The sequence below is a fragment of the Odontesthes bonariensis genome, chromosome 11, assembly GCF_027942865.1.
Source record: "Odontesthes bonariensis isolate fOdoBon6 chromosome 11, fOdoBon6.hap1, whole genome shotgun sequence".
Classification (NCBI taxonomy): Eukaryota; Metazoa; Chordata; class Actinopteri; order Atheriniformes; family Atherinopsidae; genus Odontesthes; species Odontesthes bonariensis.
In genome coordinates, this window is record NC_134516.1 from 839,973 (window position 1) to 854,849 (window position 14,877).

Sequence of the window (14,877 nt, forward strand, 5' to 3'; positions counted from 1 at the left end):
TAGATTTAATAATTGCTTAGAAATAGATCGACATGTGGTCGAACTGAATTGAAGTATTCCAAGCAAAATACCAAAAAGGCTCTGCTAACAGAGATTATTCCCAGCTCACTTTGTCAATTCTGCAATAACCCAAATTAATACATTTCTTGCTATTAACCTCAAACAACATTGTTTATAACACCCTGCCAGAAAATGACACTCTAAAATCAAATTAGCGTAGTGTTGTGAGGAAACAGGACTGCCAGGGACAAAAGCCTATTGTCCTTATGCATATTAGAATAAGGAAAACATTTAACATACACATAGACCTTTTGCAATTCTTTTACACACGGAGTTTGTAACCAGGCCACTCCATTCCACTCACACAAGGAAATATGTTAAAATATTGCAAAACTTATTCTGTCTCTCTGTGTCAGCAGGTAAAATCACCACCAGCTTCCACTTCACGCCATGACTTCCAGCCTGACGACTGAGTGGGGGTGGAGGGCCTGAGAAGGAAGCACCGGCATTCCAAAGGGTAACGAGATCCATCCCAGGACCTTATGATGACGCATACCGCTGTGACGATGGCAGAGAAACGACGCGGGTTCACGCCAACCACTGAAGGAAGATCCCCGAGCCAACGGAGGAGCCAAGCTGCCAACCGGAACGACAGAGGAGGAACACACGCCGAGGAGGAACAACACGAGGACGAATGGTGCAAGGACGCACAGACGCCAAGGAAGATGGATGACATCAGGAACGAACGGTGCAAGGACGCACAGACGCCAGAGAGGACGACGCAAGGAATCAACTCAATAAACGCCAACTAGACGTGTTTCAACAAACTACACCATGGCACGTATTGGTGTGGAATTAAATATCCAAGCTCGGATATGTACAAACAACTCAGTTTTAGTCAATGGGTCACCCGACCCACATGGCTCCCAATTTAACATGCTGGTAGATTTTAAGACGGTCAAGCGGACCTCTAGAACTGAAGACAACCATTCTGATGAATATGAGAACATTACCAGCATCATCAAAAATATGCAAGATGCCATTCAACCCCCACCAGCAGTGAATGACTTTCTAGGCTAAAATCTTAGAGCCAAAGATGGCCATCACGGTTTTTAATAATAATTTTCTTTTTGCTCTGCATCTTAATTCCATGCGTGTTAAAATGGCTGTTTGATGTGCTCATAACAAAGATGATTTACTCCTCCACGTATGTTCATGTGTATGCCAATAAGGCCGACCAAAATTCAACCTCTGTTCACATTCCTGACACCAAATCAGACTTTGATGATAACATTTTGTAAATGTTTATTTTTATTTTCTTTGTTTTGCTTTGTGTTGGTTTGGTTTTGTTTGTTTGTTTTTATATTCCCATTATTTTCTCTCTTGTAGACAACCACCAGGATGATATATTTTTCAATCTGTGTGAATTAGTGATAATAGTTATGACTATTTTTAATTTTGTTCCCTTTTATTTTTTTAATTCCTTTTTATTTTTCTTTAAGGTTGTTTTGTTTTCTATTAGTGATTAGGTCTACTCAATTGAAAGAAAGTGGTTGATGATTTCTAATTTTTATCTTTTTAAAATTCTATTTCAATATTGTTTTCCTTTAGTTTTACACTATTTCATTTTTTTTTTTTTTTTTATGGTTTTCTCCTATTAATGATTAATTAATAATCAAAAGGGACAAGTGTTATGGTAAATTCGATGTCTGCTAACCTTTTGTCTCTTAAAAGACACTTTGTTGTAGACCCAATGTCTGCAGACCATGTGTCTGTTGATTAACACATTGACAATAATCATTCAAATGACCATTGTCTCCGGATTCTGCATCTCCCCAAAGTGCGAGACTTTCCCCCAGGGGGTGTGGCAAGGAGACAGTTGGAGAATACACACGGTGTGTTCTTTCAGGTGTCACCTGAAAGTCCAAACCCTCCTCTTTCTGTATAAATGCTTCTGATTTCCTTTGTTCTGGGTCTCTTCTTACCACGAACGCTGACTGGTGAGGATTGACCTCTTTTGCAGAAGAAAATAAACACGTGGCCGGCCGGCACAAACATTGAAAGTCTATATTTCACTTCTCATCAGATGTTATAGGATGGTAAGCAAAATCTTAATAGGGAGTTAAGACAATAATTCCATAACATCAACAAGAGAGTCAAGTGCTGCTGGAGTAAAGTTTAGGTAGTCGTCCTCTGTCATATCTGCACATGGCAGTGAAGAAAAGGATGATGGAATTAACTCTTTAAATCTGGTTACAGCATCCTCTGATAGACACCTTCTATATGTACATTTCTTCTCAGAAACTGTATAGTCAAGTAATGTAAACTCAAAGGTTATCAGAAAATGGTCAGATAAGACAGAGTTATGAGGGAACACTGTTAACTGTTCACTCTCAATGCCATAAGTCAGCACAAGATCAAGTATTTAAAACATTACAACAATATTACTGGGCATGTATTGTTGTAATGTTTTAAATACTTGAACGCAGTTTTTCTAGAGAATATAATTGTTTTGTATATGGGATTATCGTCCATCGACTCTTTTGGGCTTTCACATGCGCGAGCCTACAACCAGCCGCTGTTTCTAAAGTTGTTTTGTAACGTCCCCATGCCAGTAATGTGAGAACCATGCATATGGTTTTGATGGTAAGGCTTGTGACTTTATTGTCGGATGGTTTATAAAGTGGTGTGACGTTTCTGCAGTGTGCAAGTTGTTGTTTTACGTGGAAGGGTTAGCGCTTGCCCCTTAGCCACCACGTATTAGCCTCGCATGACAGGCTGAGCGAACAGAGCGATCTCCACACAGGGAGCGCAGATTTGCACCAGTCTGTGTCCTACTGTCAGTATTTGACAACCTCTAGCAATGGAAACATGCTTCAAATGCCCCGGAGTTCCCCTTTAATGCTAACATGATCCTTCTGCTGCAGCCAGGTTTCTGTAAGACTAAATATATCAATATGATGATCACAAATCAACTCATTCACTAACAGAGACTTGGAAAGGAGAGATCTGATATTCAGCAAACCACATTTAATAGTTTGATGTTTTTGTTCAGTTAAAGTTTTTGTTTTAATTTTTTTTTGCACAAGAGGATTTGCTCCTTTTGTGTTAAAGGTAGGTTAGGAGATCCTGGATTTTGAGTCCAGCGAAGCTGCATTTTGAAAATACAGAGGTAAAAAGTCCCAACCCTTTTCTTCACTTTCCCCCGAAGGCACGCCTCTAGAGTACATGAACGCGCACGAGCACGAAGGTGCACGAGCGCTGTTCTGACAGCAAGCATCGATCGTTGTCGTATTTAGTATTTAGTTTATGCTAACTATACGTTTAATAATGCTAGGTGCTAGCCAAGCTGGCTCTAGTTTAGCTTCCTGCCAAGCTTCGTTCACGGAGCAGGGTACGCGCACAGGGGGAAGGAGGGGGAGGGAGGGGGAGGGGGAGGGGAGGGAGGAGCAGGTTGCAGTTTGATAGACGGCATCAGAATCCAATCATTCTGAACGGTCCGTTCAGAATGATTGGATACTGTTTTTCCTAGATTGTACGTTCTAGAGGCCACTAAAACTTTTCATATTTGTGTCAAAACTTTTAATTAATTGGTTGCAATGAGGGTGTGAAGAGTATTTCAAGCAATATGTAAAAAAATGTTCCAGAAAAAGATCCCCTACCCCGCCTTTAATTGATTGGGTGGGTAGCAGCAGGTGGGAAGCTGCAGAGAAGTGTGTAAGACTACAACTCTGCATCCTGGTCTGAGCCCTGGATTGTCATGTTTTAGGGTGGCAAATAAATTCATCCATATTTCTAGAAATGAGAGCAGCTCCTTCCAAAGTGGGATGGATGCCGTCTCTCCTCATCAGACCAGGTTTTCTCCAGAAAGATTGCCAATTATCTATGTAGCCCACGTTGTTTGCTGGACACCATCTAGACGACCAGCGATTGTAGGACGGCATGCAGCTAAACATGTCATCACTGGTCAGATTTGGCAGGGGTCCAGAGAAAACTACGGAGTCCCACATTGTTTTGGCAAAATTACACACCGATGCAACATTAATTTTAGTGACCTCCGATTGGCGTAACCGGGTGTCATTAACGCCGACGTGAATAACTATTTTACCATATTTACGTTTATCCTTAGCCAGCAGTTTTAAATAGGATTCTATGTCGCCCGCTCTGGCCCCTGGAATGCATTTGACTATGGCCGCTGGTGTCTCTAATGCCACGTTTCTGACTATAGAGCTGCCAGTTTCCAGGGTTTTGTCCTCAGCGGGTGTGTCGCTGAGTGGGGAAAATCTGTTTGAAGCGTGGACAGGTCGATGGTGAACAACGGGCTTGACTTTAGAGCTATGCCTCTTCCTGACAGTCACCCAGCCACCTTGTAATCCTGGCTGCTCAGGTTCTGCTAGGGGGGAGGCTAATTGAGCTAGCTACGCTAGGTGGCTCCACACTGGCTAAAGGGACCTGGCTCGCTATCGGTTGATTTTCAACAGTGCAGAGCCGAGCTTCCAATTCAGATAACCTCGCCTCCAAAACTACAAAAAGACTACATTTGTTACATGTACCATTATCGCTAAAGGAGGCAGAGGAGTAACTAAACATCTGACACACGGAGCAGGTGAAAGCAGGAGAAGGAGGAAGAGAACCGGTAGCCATGCTACGCTAGAGAACCAGACACACCGCTAAAAAGTGACAATAAAGATTAAAGATCTGTAGGAGTGTGTTAGAACAGAACGGTAAGCTATAGAGTTTAACTATGCAAAATTGTGTAAGTTATAGATCGAAATAAAGTGATTATCAGTACTCCAAGCGGAGCAAGAAATTCCACAGTGCACAAGCAAGGTAACAGGAAGTGATGCAACACGTCTTACTGCAAAGCAAAGCGTATACATATACGGCCGTGGGTTACAGTTAGGTGTTTATATTTACATGTTTCAGAACAGAATATCACAGAGTATGTTAAATTATTCTTGCTTCCTGCTTCTGAATAGTGCAGACGTGTCTCCTCCTGCTGCTTATCGCTTTATTTGCTTTTAAATCATTTTACTTCTTTCCACAAGTCTTGGATATCATTTTTATATCCTAAAACCTAAAACCTAACTATCAAGTTAGAAATCTCGGGGTAATATTGGACTCAGACCTGAACTTTAACAGCCACATTAAATCTGTAACATCAGCAGCTTTTTACCATCTGAAAAACATTGCCAGAATCAAAGGAATATTGTCTAAAGCAGACTTAGAGAGACTGATCCATGCGTTTGTCTCCAGCAGGTTAGACTGCTGTAACGGCCTTCTCACTGGGCTCTAAACGGGCTGTAAGACAGCTGCAGTACATCCAGAACGCTGCTGCTCGAGTCCCAGTGGCGATTCTAGAGATTTATACATGGGGGGGCAGGCATATATTGTAGGGTGGCAATTTTTTTAGGAAGCCCATCTTACTTTGTACTTTATATGAACCCATATACAACAGTTTTTTCAACACCCAAGTGTGATTTCACTTCAATATTTGGTCTACATACATGCATGAGCATTCCACTTTTAGTACATTAAAACAGTGTTTCCCTTGGGATTATTGTAGCAGCAGAAATGTTGCTCATCCCAAATTTTTTAAAAGGCTTAGACAGGCTGGATATAGTTAGATACTGTAGCTGGCTAGTTAGATATATGCCTACACAATTGAGTAACTAAATGTGTATTGATACTTCAAATAAGTCTTTGATACGTTTTGCTTTATTTTATAACAGCATTTAACCTACAGAAATAAAATGCAGATGATTGCGCGTTCAACTTAGCCTACCTACATGTCTTTTACAGTCATTAAGTTCGCAGTGGACAATACTGAAGTCACTACTGCATACAGTGCATCTCGCACGGTGTCATCATTCTTCATCTTCTCTAGACATGGATATACTTTAGTATATTCTGCTGTAAAATGAATCTTATATTTTCGTTTTTTACTCGAGGATTCACGCTCTGCCATTTTGCAGGATACACAGTTTTGAGTGGTAACTTAGGTGACTGTCAGAGAGTAAATCGAAGCCCTCCCACACCGAAGGTTTTTGGCTTATTTTGCTGACTAAACCAATCAGCCTTCTGACAAGCAGTCGCCCTGAACGTTTGTTGAATCGCTTTGGACAGATACGCACAGGTTTCACAAGCAACCTCTCACACCCCTCTCTCTCTCGTGCATGGCGCACAAGTTATCAAAGTCAAAGTCAAAGTGAACTTTATTGTCAATCCAACTATGCAATCAGTGCAAGTAATTACATAGAGGATCGAAATTGCGTTCCCCCATACTCCAATGTGCAGCAACATTATAACACACTCAAAATACGCAACATACAATAATGCACACAGGTAAGACAAAATAAACACACAAGTACAGACAAATGGACGGGTGAATAATTAGAGGTAAATAGGGATGTGCAAAGGTACAGTAAGTAAAGTGCAGAGTGACAAAGTGTATTGCCTGCACGCTCTCACTCGCATTGAAAAAAAAAAACCACTCCCTTGCATAGTCTAAAATCCGGGATATTTTATCCGACTTGCGGGCATCCGTGATAAACTATCAATATCAGGGAGACTCCCGGAACTTCCGGGAGACTTGGGATGTCTGTGAATGAGACCCAGCTGGCTTGAAAATGATAATAATAATACTTTTATTGTGTACAGCGCCTTCAATCTATGAGGAATTATAAACGTTTCCAAACCATATTACACTTTGATGCATGTTACCCACCTGTGAACAGACTCCATCTGACAGCTTGTGTCCGTACTGACTCCACGTCAGTACGGCAAAGAGATTCTGCGATATGGATGCAACCATTCGTGATGGGGAGGGGAGGGGAGGGGGGTGGACCAACGTGTTTCTTTTTCAAATTTAACATTCTGCAGTTTGACACCAATTTCGGATTGTTTTGCATTTGATTTGATCTTAAAACGATATTAATAAATATAGCTGCAAGCAGCAATATGGGGGCCTAGCAGAATGGCACAATAGGCAAGGCTTGGGCTGCTCAGGAAGGGGTCATGAGTCCATGCACCAAGTTTGGCATTGATACATAAATGCATCGCAGAGATACGGCCAAATGTCCCATTTGCGTGTCGGCGTAGAGTTTGATTGGCTGCCGCGGTTAAACAGAAGTGAAATAAAAATATCCACAGGGTAACTTTTTTGCGGCTTCGTCTGCAGATTCTATGTGCCAAGTCTCGTGGAGATTGGACAATATGCGTGGCCTGAAATGCTTTTTGAATGTTTTCAAATAAATTCAAAATGGCAGAAAATCCAATATGGTGCTCATGATGTCATGAGGTACGTTGGCCTCGTCTGCATCCAGGGATTCCAGCAGTACCTTATTTGTGAAATTTGGACCAAGGGGTCCAAAGATATGAGCAAAAATGCATTTTTGAAACATATAGCGCCACCTATAGGCCAAACGTCACCAAACCTTTGTGCCTCTTACTGTAGGGGTCTTGAGTCTCTGTTAGTAGTTTGACGTCATAACATCAAATGGTTACCAAGATATGGCCTCACTTCCAGTTTGGAGGCGTCAACCTCAAGTTTGATTGGCTTTTATGGAAAATCGGAAGCCTAATTAAAAATTCCCTTGAGTAACTTCTGTGCGGCTTGGTCTTAAGAGTCTATGTGCCAAATTTCGTGAAAATTGGACAATCTCTGTGACCTGAAATGCTTTTTTAAGCTTTTTGATTTAATTCAAAATGGCGGAAAATCTAAGTATACGCAAATTGACGTCATAGTTGGACTCGTCATGATCCAAGGATTCCAACGATGCCTCATTTGTGAAATTTGGACCCCCGGAGATTCGGGGCTGAAGCCCCGTGTAAGGGAAAAATGAATTCCTATATACATTGTATGAGTGTTACTCTGTATCACCCGGTAATAACTAATTTAAGACACTTGTTTTTCTCTTTTCTCCCTCTTTCAATGAGGGTATTGTGCTCTTATGATTTAACAACTTTAAGGAGTTTGACAGGGAAGATGGCACGGTACCGAGGTGCCTTGGCTGGAGAAAGGGAGGAAAGATAGATAACAAAGTCTTGAACATATCAAAGGAGTGACTACGTATTAACCTGTATATTAACTGACTTGTTTTCGCCTAAGAGTCAGAGCAACTCTGAACTCTGTTCTGTGTTGTTCTCTCTTGCAAGATATTATTAAAAGCATCTTATCTCCTCAGAAAATAACTGACTCTGTGCCTTACTAAAATTTCCGCAACACCTGAATGACCAGGTCTCTCGACGCCCCTGTTACTTTCAACAATGAGTTGTCCATGTTCTGTTGTGCATAAGACTCTGGTTAATGACATTTGCGGATCATCACAATGTGTTTTTGTTTATATTTCACACAGCGCCCCAGCCTTTGATACATAGGGGTTGTAATTAGATTTTTATACTTAAAAACTGTAGTCATTATACTTGAAAACATATTTCTTTAGACATATGAAGATATCTAGGTTTTTTGTTTGGCCTATTTTTTTGGATTATTTATCTCTAGTATAATTACCACTGTATATCCTTTTGGGTAAAAAGAATATTTGTTTACCAAACATTGAGCGGGTCCTTCTGTTTTGCTATATATTCTCTTTATCTTTCTCAGTTTACAGTGTGTACTTTTGTGGCCTTTACTGTGTGAATTGGACAGCTCGTGGCTGCATGTTTTCTGCCTCCAGATTTCCATGTGGGACACTTTCATGTGGTGGTGGGGGACCGAAGAACTTGGAGCAATAAGAAGAAGAAAAAAACCGATCGTCAACAAAGCAATCCTGAAGCCAAAAGCTAAAGAGTAACACGGGAAATGCACACGGAAGGTCATCACCTGTTCAAACAGCAGAACACAGACGTTATTATGTATACTTTTCATTTAATCTATAAAGATTCAGAATGCTACATTCAACCAGCTAAAATTTTTTACCATCATTTAATGAATCATACAGAAGACGCCATATTGAGACATTTAAATATCTTATTACACATGATTTGGAAAATTAAAAACTAAACTCACTGTAAAATTATCTGACATTGCCATTAGAAATAATCATCTTATATAGTGTGGTCTTATAACTCTGTTAACATACATTGTACGTGAGCCATATATTGATTGTAATCCCATAACAAATTTCAGAACAGATAACACTGTATAAAGTGAAAGCACCTCTGTGTTAACTTGCATGTACTATAACTGTACTGCATAAATACTGCACACAACAAACATTAAGTGACACTTTTTTCCCCACTAAACATGTGACACTCAGCAAGGGTTACGGCAAACAAGCAAAATATCTAAAGTGGTCTCCGAGGGGCGAACGGCTTTAGCGACATCCACACTCTTTCACTATCATATCTGGCTTGATGGAGAGAAAAGAATTTTCCTCGTTCCAGTCTATGACCTCCAGGTGGTCGTAGGCCACCGGCACACAGCAGGGGGCCCGCTCGTTCGCATTGCCGCTCTCGATGTGCGAGTTGAGCAGGACGGCGTGGTTGTTGCCGTTGATCAGTGGGAAAGCACACGAGCCTTGGCAGTTGTTGATGTTGGCCGTCCGTGGGCCCAAAAGAAGCTTTTCGAAGGACACGGTGAGACTCCTCAAGCCACATTTGTTGCTCCCCGATGGACTGTCGAGTCCGGCTCTGGTGGGCCGCAGCTTTCTCTGCATGTTATATGCATGGGCCACCGTCTGCAGGGCCTTCAGCAGGAGAAATGCACAGTACTGACTCTCACCTGTTCAAAGCAGAAGAGAAAAGAGGAGCATGAGTTGAAAAGAGATTTATTATGTCTGTGGGTTAAAAAAAAAAAAGGTCAGATTCAAGTCTACAGTGGTCCGTGCCTTACGAAACGGTTATCTCTCCACATCACCTGCTGCTGTTTCCTTCCTTTGAAAAGCACTGAGTCCTTTGAGCCTCCCTAGCCTCTCTGTGGCTCTGGGATCCACGTTTGCCTCACTTATAAACTCCAATATCTGCATCTCACTCTGCTCCAGCCTCTGCCCGAGCTCCTCTAACAGTGCGGGAGACAGGGCCAACCGTCCGTGTTGCACCGGAGATTTGGAGCCCCAGCTAGTGAAGGAGAAGACAGTAGGGGCAGAGGAGGTGATGATGCCTGCCAGCATTGTCTCGCTGGAGGATAAGCCAAGTGCCAGGGGAGGCAGGGACTGTAAGGAATCCATTGGGAGCAGAGGGAGCTTGGTGTGGTCCTGAGGCAGGACGTTATCCAGGAACCGCCTCAGCTCACAGAGGAAGAAGGTCTGTGAAGAACCCTGCGCAGGTCTGGAACAGAGCGTGAGACATGTCACTGAGCACCACTGTGACAACACTTATTTTCAAAGGAGGGATGTGAGAGCAAAAGCAACCTTGTTTCAGGTCCAGTTTCCCCTGAGAAAAGCAGAAGTGGTGTTATGGGGATGTTACTTCCTGATTTTCCACCAATAAGGACGTCTTTAAGGTTTTGCCCTGCAATGAGACGAAGCGTGACGAGGGTGCACACGACATATGACCATGAAAGCAAATGAAAATCATATCTCACTCATATTGGGGGATTTCGCCTCAATAGAAATCGTCCATTTCTGCTCATCACTGTCCTCTGATGGCTTTCCTGTCAGCAGTATGTGTTGGGTTCCTTGTGTAATGCACACAGACTGGAACAGACAACAGGTAAACTTCTGGTTAGTGTTAGCCCGATTCTTTATATTGGAAGCCCAAGAACCAGTTGGATCAGTCTTAAGTTAAACAAAGTATTTATTGGAGGTCACAGGTCAAGTATCAGCGCTGGACTTGGAGAGACAGAGTTCTCGCATGAAATCCGTCCGACCAAGTCCCGAGATACGGAAACATTCCATATTTATGTTCATCTCAGAGGTTGTACCTACATTTGATGACGCATCATTGAATATTTACTCATGATGTGAGCAGGCCATCCACCGTCTTTGTCATGTTCTTTGGATGTGATAAGCGATGTGTGTGTGTGAGTGCTGTTTCAGGCGTGCATCTACTGTACCAGACCTATCTGTCCTAAGAGACGCTTTATCTGACCCAGTTATTTTATCCCGCTACGTCATCTTAAAGTTTTGAACATACATTCGCGTTGTATGAGCAGAGTGTAACGTACAAACTAGGAAAATAGATTATCTAGAGAACTACAGAATATGAATACATAAAGTCTAAGAATAAAGCCAATTTATAACATTAGCAGGTGACAGCATTTAAAATCTACAAGTTCGATGCCTTTCGATTTTCTCTTTGGAAACTTTTTTTTGTCTCCAACACTGTTTTCCTTAAGCAATGAAATATCGAAAAGCAATTGTCCCATTCTCACATCAGATTTAACAGCATAGTCCATGCAGTGTTCCCGCCTGGCCTTTCATCACCTGTGTGTGAGGCTGTAGAGTCTGACCAGTGAGCGCAACATCCAGGTCACCGCCTGTGAGGGGACTTTCAAAGGTGAAGAGCAGCACCGGGTTAAGCTTGAGCAAAGGGGATCGAGGGAGGTCAAAGGTTACCGCGATGGCTGCTCGCTCATCGTCCTGCTCCGACACCAGCACTGATGGAGAAAACAAGATGCAATGTGTGATAAAAAAAAAAAACAAAAAAAACCCATTTCAGCAAAAATGACATTGCAGCCAGAAAGAACTACTACCTGCAGCCGGATGCAAAACTTCCAGACCGGCTCTCCTGTTCCGCCTCAGTGCTTCAGCGAGCCGTGACAACAACAAGCGTGATGAGTTATCTGAGGCCCTGCAGACTCCAAACAGAGACAGACTGCTGTCTGCGAGGTCACCATCGTTCCCGACTGCTTCGTGCAGTGCAGCAACTATGTCATCCACAAAGCAGGGTATGAGGTTATGAGGTGCTGAGGAAGCTACGTTTGCTGATGGGAAGGCGTGCTCTGAATTGAAAAAAGTTTAGTATTCAGTTTAGTTTTTTTTTGCTCAAAACTAAATGAAAACCAACCGAATAAGGCAACGATGCTGCACAAGATTGCATCAATCAACTGACACCGCCTGACCTGATGCTCCGGGGATGGGAAGTGGACTCTGCCGATGCACGACTTGCACTGCCACCCCGAGCCAGCTCGAGAATATCACCAGCACGGCCAACATGCTTCACTGTCTGCTCAAAACTCCGACCTCCGACGTGCAGACCTCCGACATGCCTTTCTCCGAAGTGTCTATGGCAAGCCGAAAGTGCCTAAATGCGCATCTAAGTGTCACGTTAATGTGGCAGCCGAGCAGACTAGGTTAAGCTCAAATGGTTTTCGGTGTGATCCAACAACGCCACTCCAGGAATTTCACCCAGAGAATTTACTAAGTTTAGGTTCAAAGACACGCAGATTTAAGATACAATGAATGTGGAGATGTAGTTCGATGTTTATACAAAAAGATATAGCTTTTACAGGGCTCTCAAGTTTTCAAGTTTGCTTGGAGTGAGATTCGGGCGGGGCAGGGGCCGGGCCGTGTGCATGGGGGGGTTTCTTTCGGGGTTTTTTTTTGGGGGGGGTCCCTTGCAGTATCCCATCGCCATAAACTAGCTACTTAAAGAACAAAGAAATTGTTTTATTTATACCAAAATCACAAATCTTCACTTTTACACTAAATTCTGCTATATTTTAAAATAAATTGTTTTAGGTATGCAAAGTCTTAACAAACAAAAAAACAGACAAATTAAATTAAGAAAAACAAACATAACCCCAAATGGGCCCCTTGAGCAGCCCCTCTCTGTGTGTGTTTGTTTATGAGTGTTGTTGGAAGTGTTTGTGGCAGATTTTGATGCTTGATGACTGATATTGGGGGCTCCCATTTAAAGCACTGTGGCTCAATGTCAGCCATTTTCACAGTCATGATGGATGGCACAGTTCCATTCAGAAACAAAGTGTTCCTGCTCTTGGTTTTATTGAGCCCCACCATGGAAAAAACCCTCTCTGCATCAGCATTTCAGTGTGGCAGAACTAATACCAGTTTGGCAATTGTAGATAGCCTTATTGGGAATCTGCTCATACCAGTCACCTTTGAAAAGAATTAACCACGGAAGCCTAATTACACTCCTACATATTTTTCATTTTTCATTAAGTTGCTCATGTCAAAGGGTGTGTGCTGAATATTTAGGCCTACTACTCCAACGAACACTTTAATCGGCAGGTATTGGTCTTTTACAAGGAGTAGGAAAACTATAGTAACTAATAAAAGATTCAAATAAATGAAGATATGACCTGCTGATGATCCTGACGGTTCTCTTCCACCTCCAGCTCGTCTACAACTTCTGCACGCATTCAGAGCATAATAGGCAATGTCCGCTGTGCATTCATGGGACGCGTGCTTGCAGCTGAAAGCTATTTCACACCCGGCAACAAGAACTTCTGTTTTCTGATTGGCTGAGAAATTCTGTTTTGTGATTTTCCGATGGGTTGCTAAATCAAGACAGCTGTACCAGAGCTATAGTTCTGAGCTGTACGAGCGCACAGTAACCTGCCATTGACTCGTTTATAGTATCGGCCATTCTCAGCGTGAGAAATGGCATGTGTGGCGTGTGAGCGTGTGAACTTTTTGAAATGCGTGTGTCTCACCCTCATTGCGTGAGACTTGAGAGCCCTGGTCACACTCAAACCAAAAATACACAAATTAACATAACTCAACAAAATTAATGAAGTCAAATTAGCAACTGAGAAAGAAATAAACAAAACCAAAATACAAATTTACTTTTAGCAGTCAAAAATCTAGTAAAGATCTAGCAAAGATTTAGCAAAAATCTAGCAAAAAGCAAAATGGTACACAAGATAAATGTAGCTTACGAATTCTGGATGAATCAAGAAGTCCACAGCTCCTCCAGAAGGTCAAACACACTCAGATAGTCACAATACGATCTGAGCTGACTAAGGTGCCGTTTACACATACCCGGGTATTTTGAAAAACGAAGACCTTTCCCTTCGTTTGTGCCTTTCGTTTACACACAAACGGAGTTTTTTCCTCCGAAAACGAAGCTAAAAAAAAACTCCGGCAAAAGTGGAGATTTTTTAAAAACTCCGTTTAGCGTTTGTGTGTAAACTGGTTGAAAGACGAAAACGGAGTTTTCAGAATGGAATGCGGAGTTGTCGTCATAGTACAGAGCCCCGCCCCTATCCACCATAGTGGCAGGATAACGCCATTCATTGTTTATCTGGCAAGCATGGAGGTACTAGCAGCATTTATTTTGTTGAGAGCTATACTCGCTTGTGTGATTTTGAAAATTACACTCCTACAAAGTATTGAACAACAAAGGCGCATTACGGCGCGGAGGGCAACAATTGCGGAGCTTCTGTTGGCAGACAGAGCCCGGCCATACCACCGCCAGCGACGGCGATTCTGGATCAGACCCGGACGGACTGCTTTATGGTGGGAAAATTTTGAAAATGGCTTTGTTGTCCCGGAGGAATGGAGGGAAAATTTCAGGATGTCACGATTTTCACTCCTTTCCCTAGCAGAACTGCTACGCCCGCACATCCAGGGTGAGAGTACTCACATGCGCGCTTCTGTTGATGTTGTGAAGAAAGTTGCCTGTCAGCGGTTCTCTATTAGGCTTCTGATTGGCTTGTGTGGAATTCTCATTGTTCTAACACTGCCACCGTCAGGCTTGGCGTAATTTAACAGCTCCTGATAGCGTATTTCTCCGGATCAATGTAGACGGGGTTTTTTTTAAAAACGGGGCTGTGTGCACGGGTTTTTTTTTGAAAACGAAGGTTAGAAAATATGCGTTTTTCAAAATACCCGGGTATGTGTAAACGGCGCCTAAATAGGGGTAGGAAACTACCTGACTAAATAGGTCATGCAAACCCCTCCCACAGATTAAAAGACAAGTGGCCACTCAGGGCTGAAGCTAGTTTCAATGGGGCTGTTATCACACAGTGAA

General features: G+C 42.5%; 1 pseudogene; it reads right to left on the reverse strand.

Annotated features, from left to right (window-relative positions):
* Positions 1–8,908: 8,908 nt before the first annotated feature.
* LOC142391466 (muellerian-inhibiting factor-like) lies at positions 8,909–12,098 on the reverse strand (annotated as a pseudogene).
* Between the last annotated feature and the right edge of the window lie 2,779 nt (positions 12,099–14,877).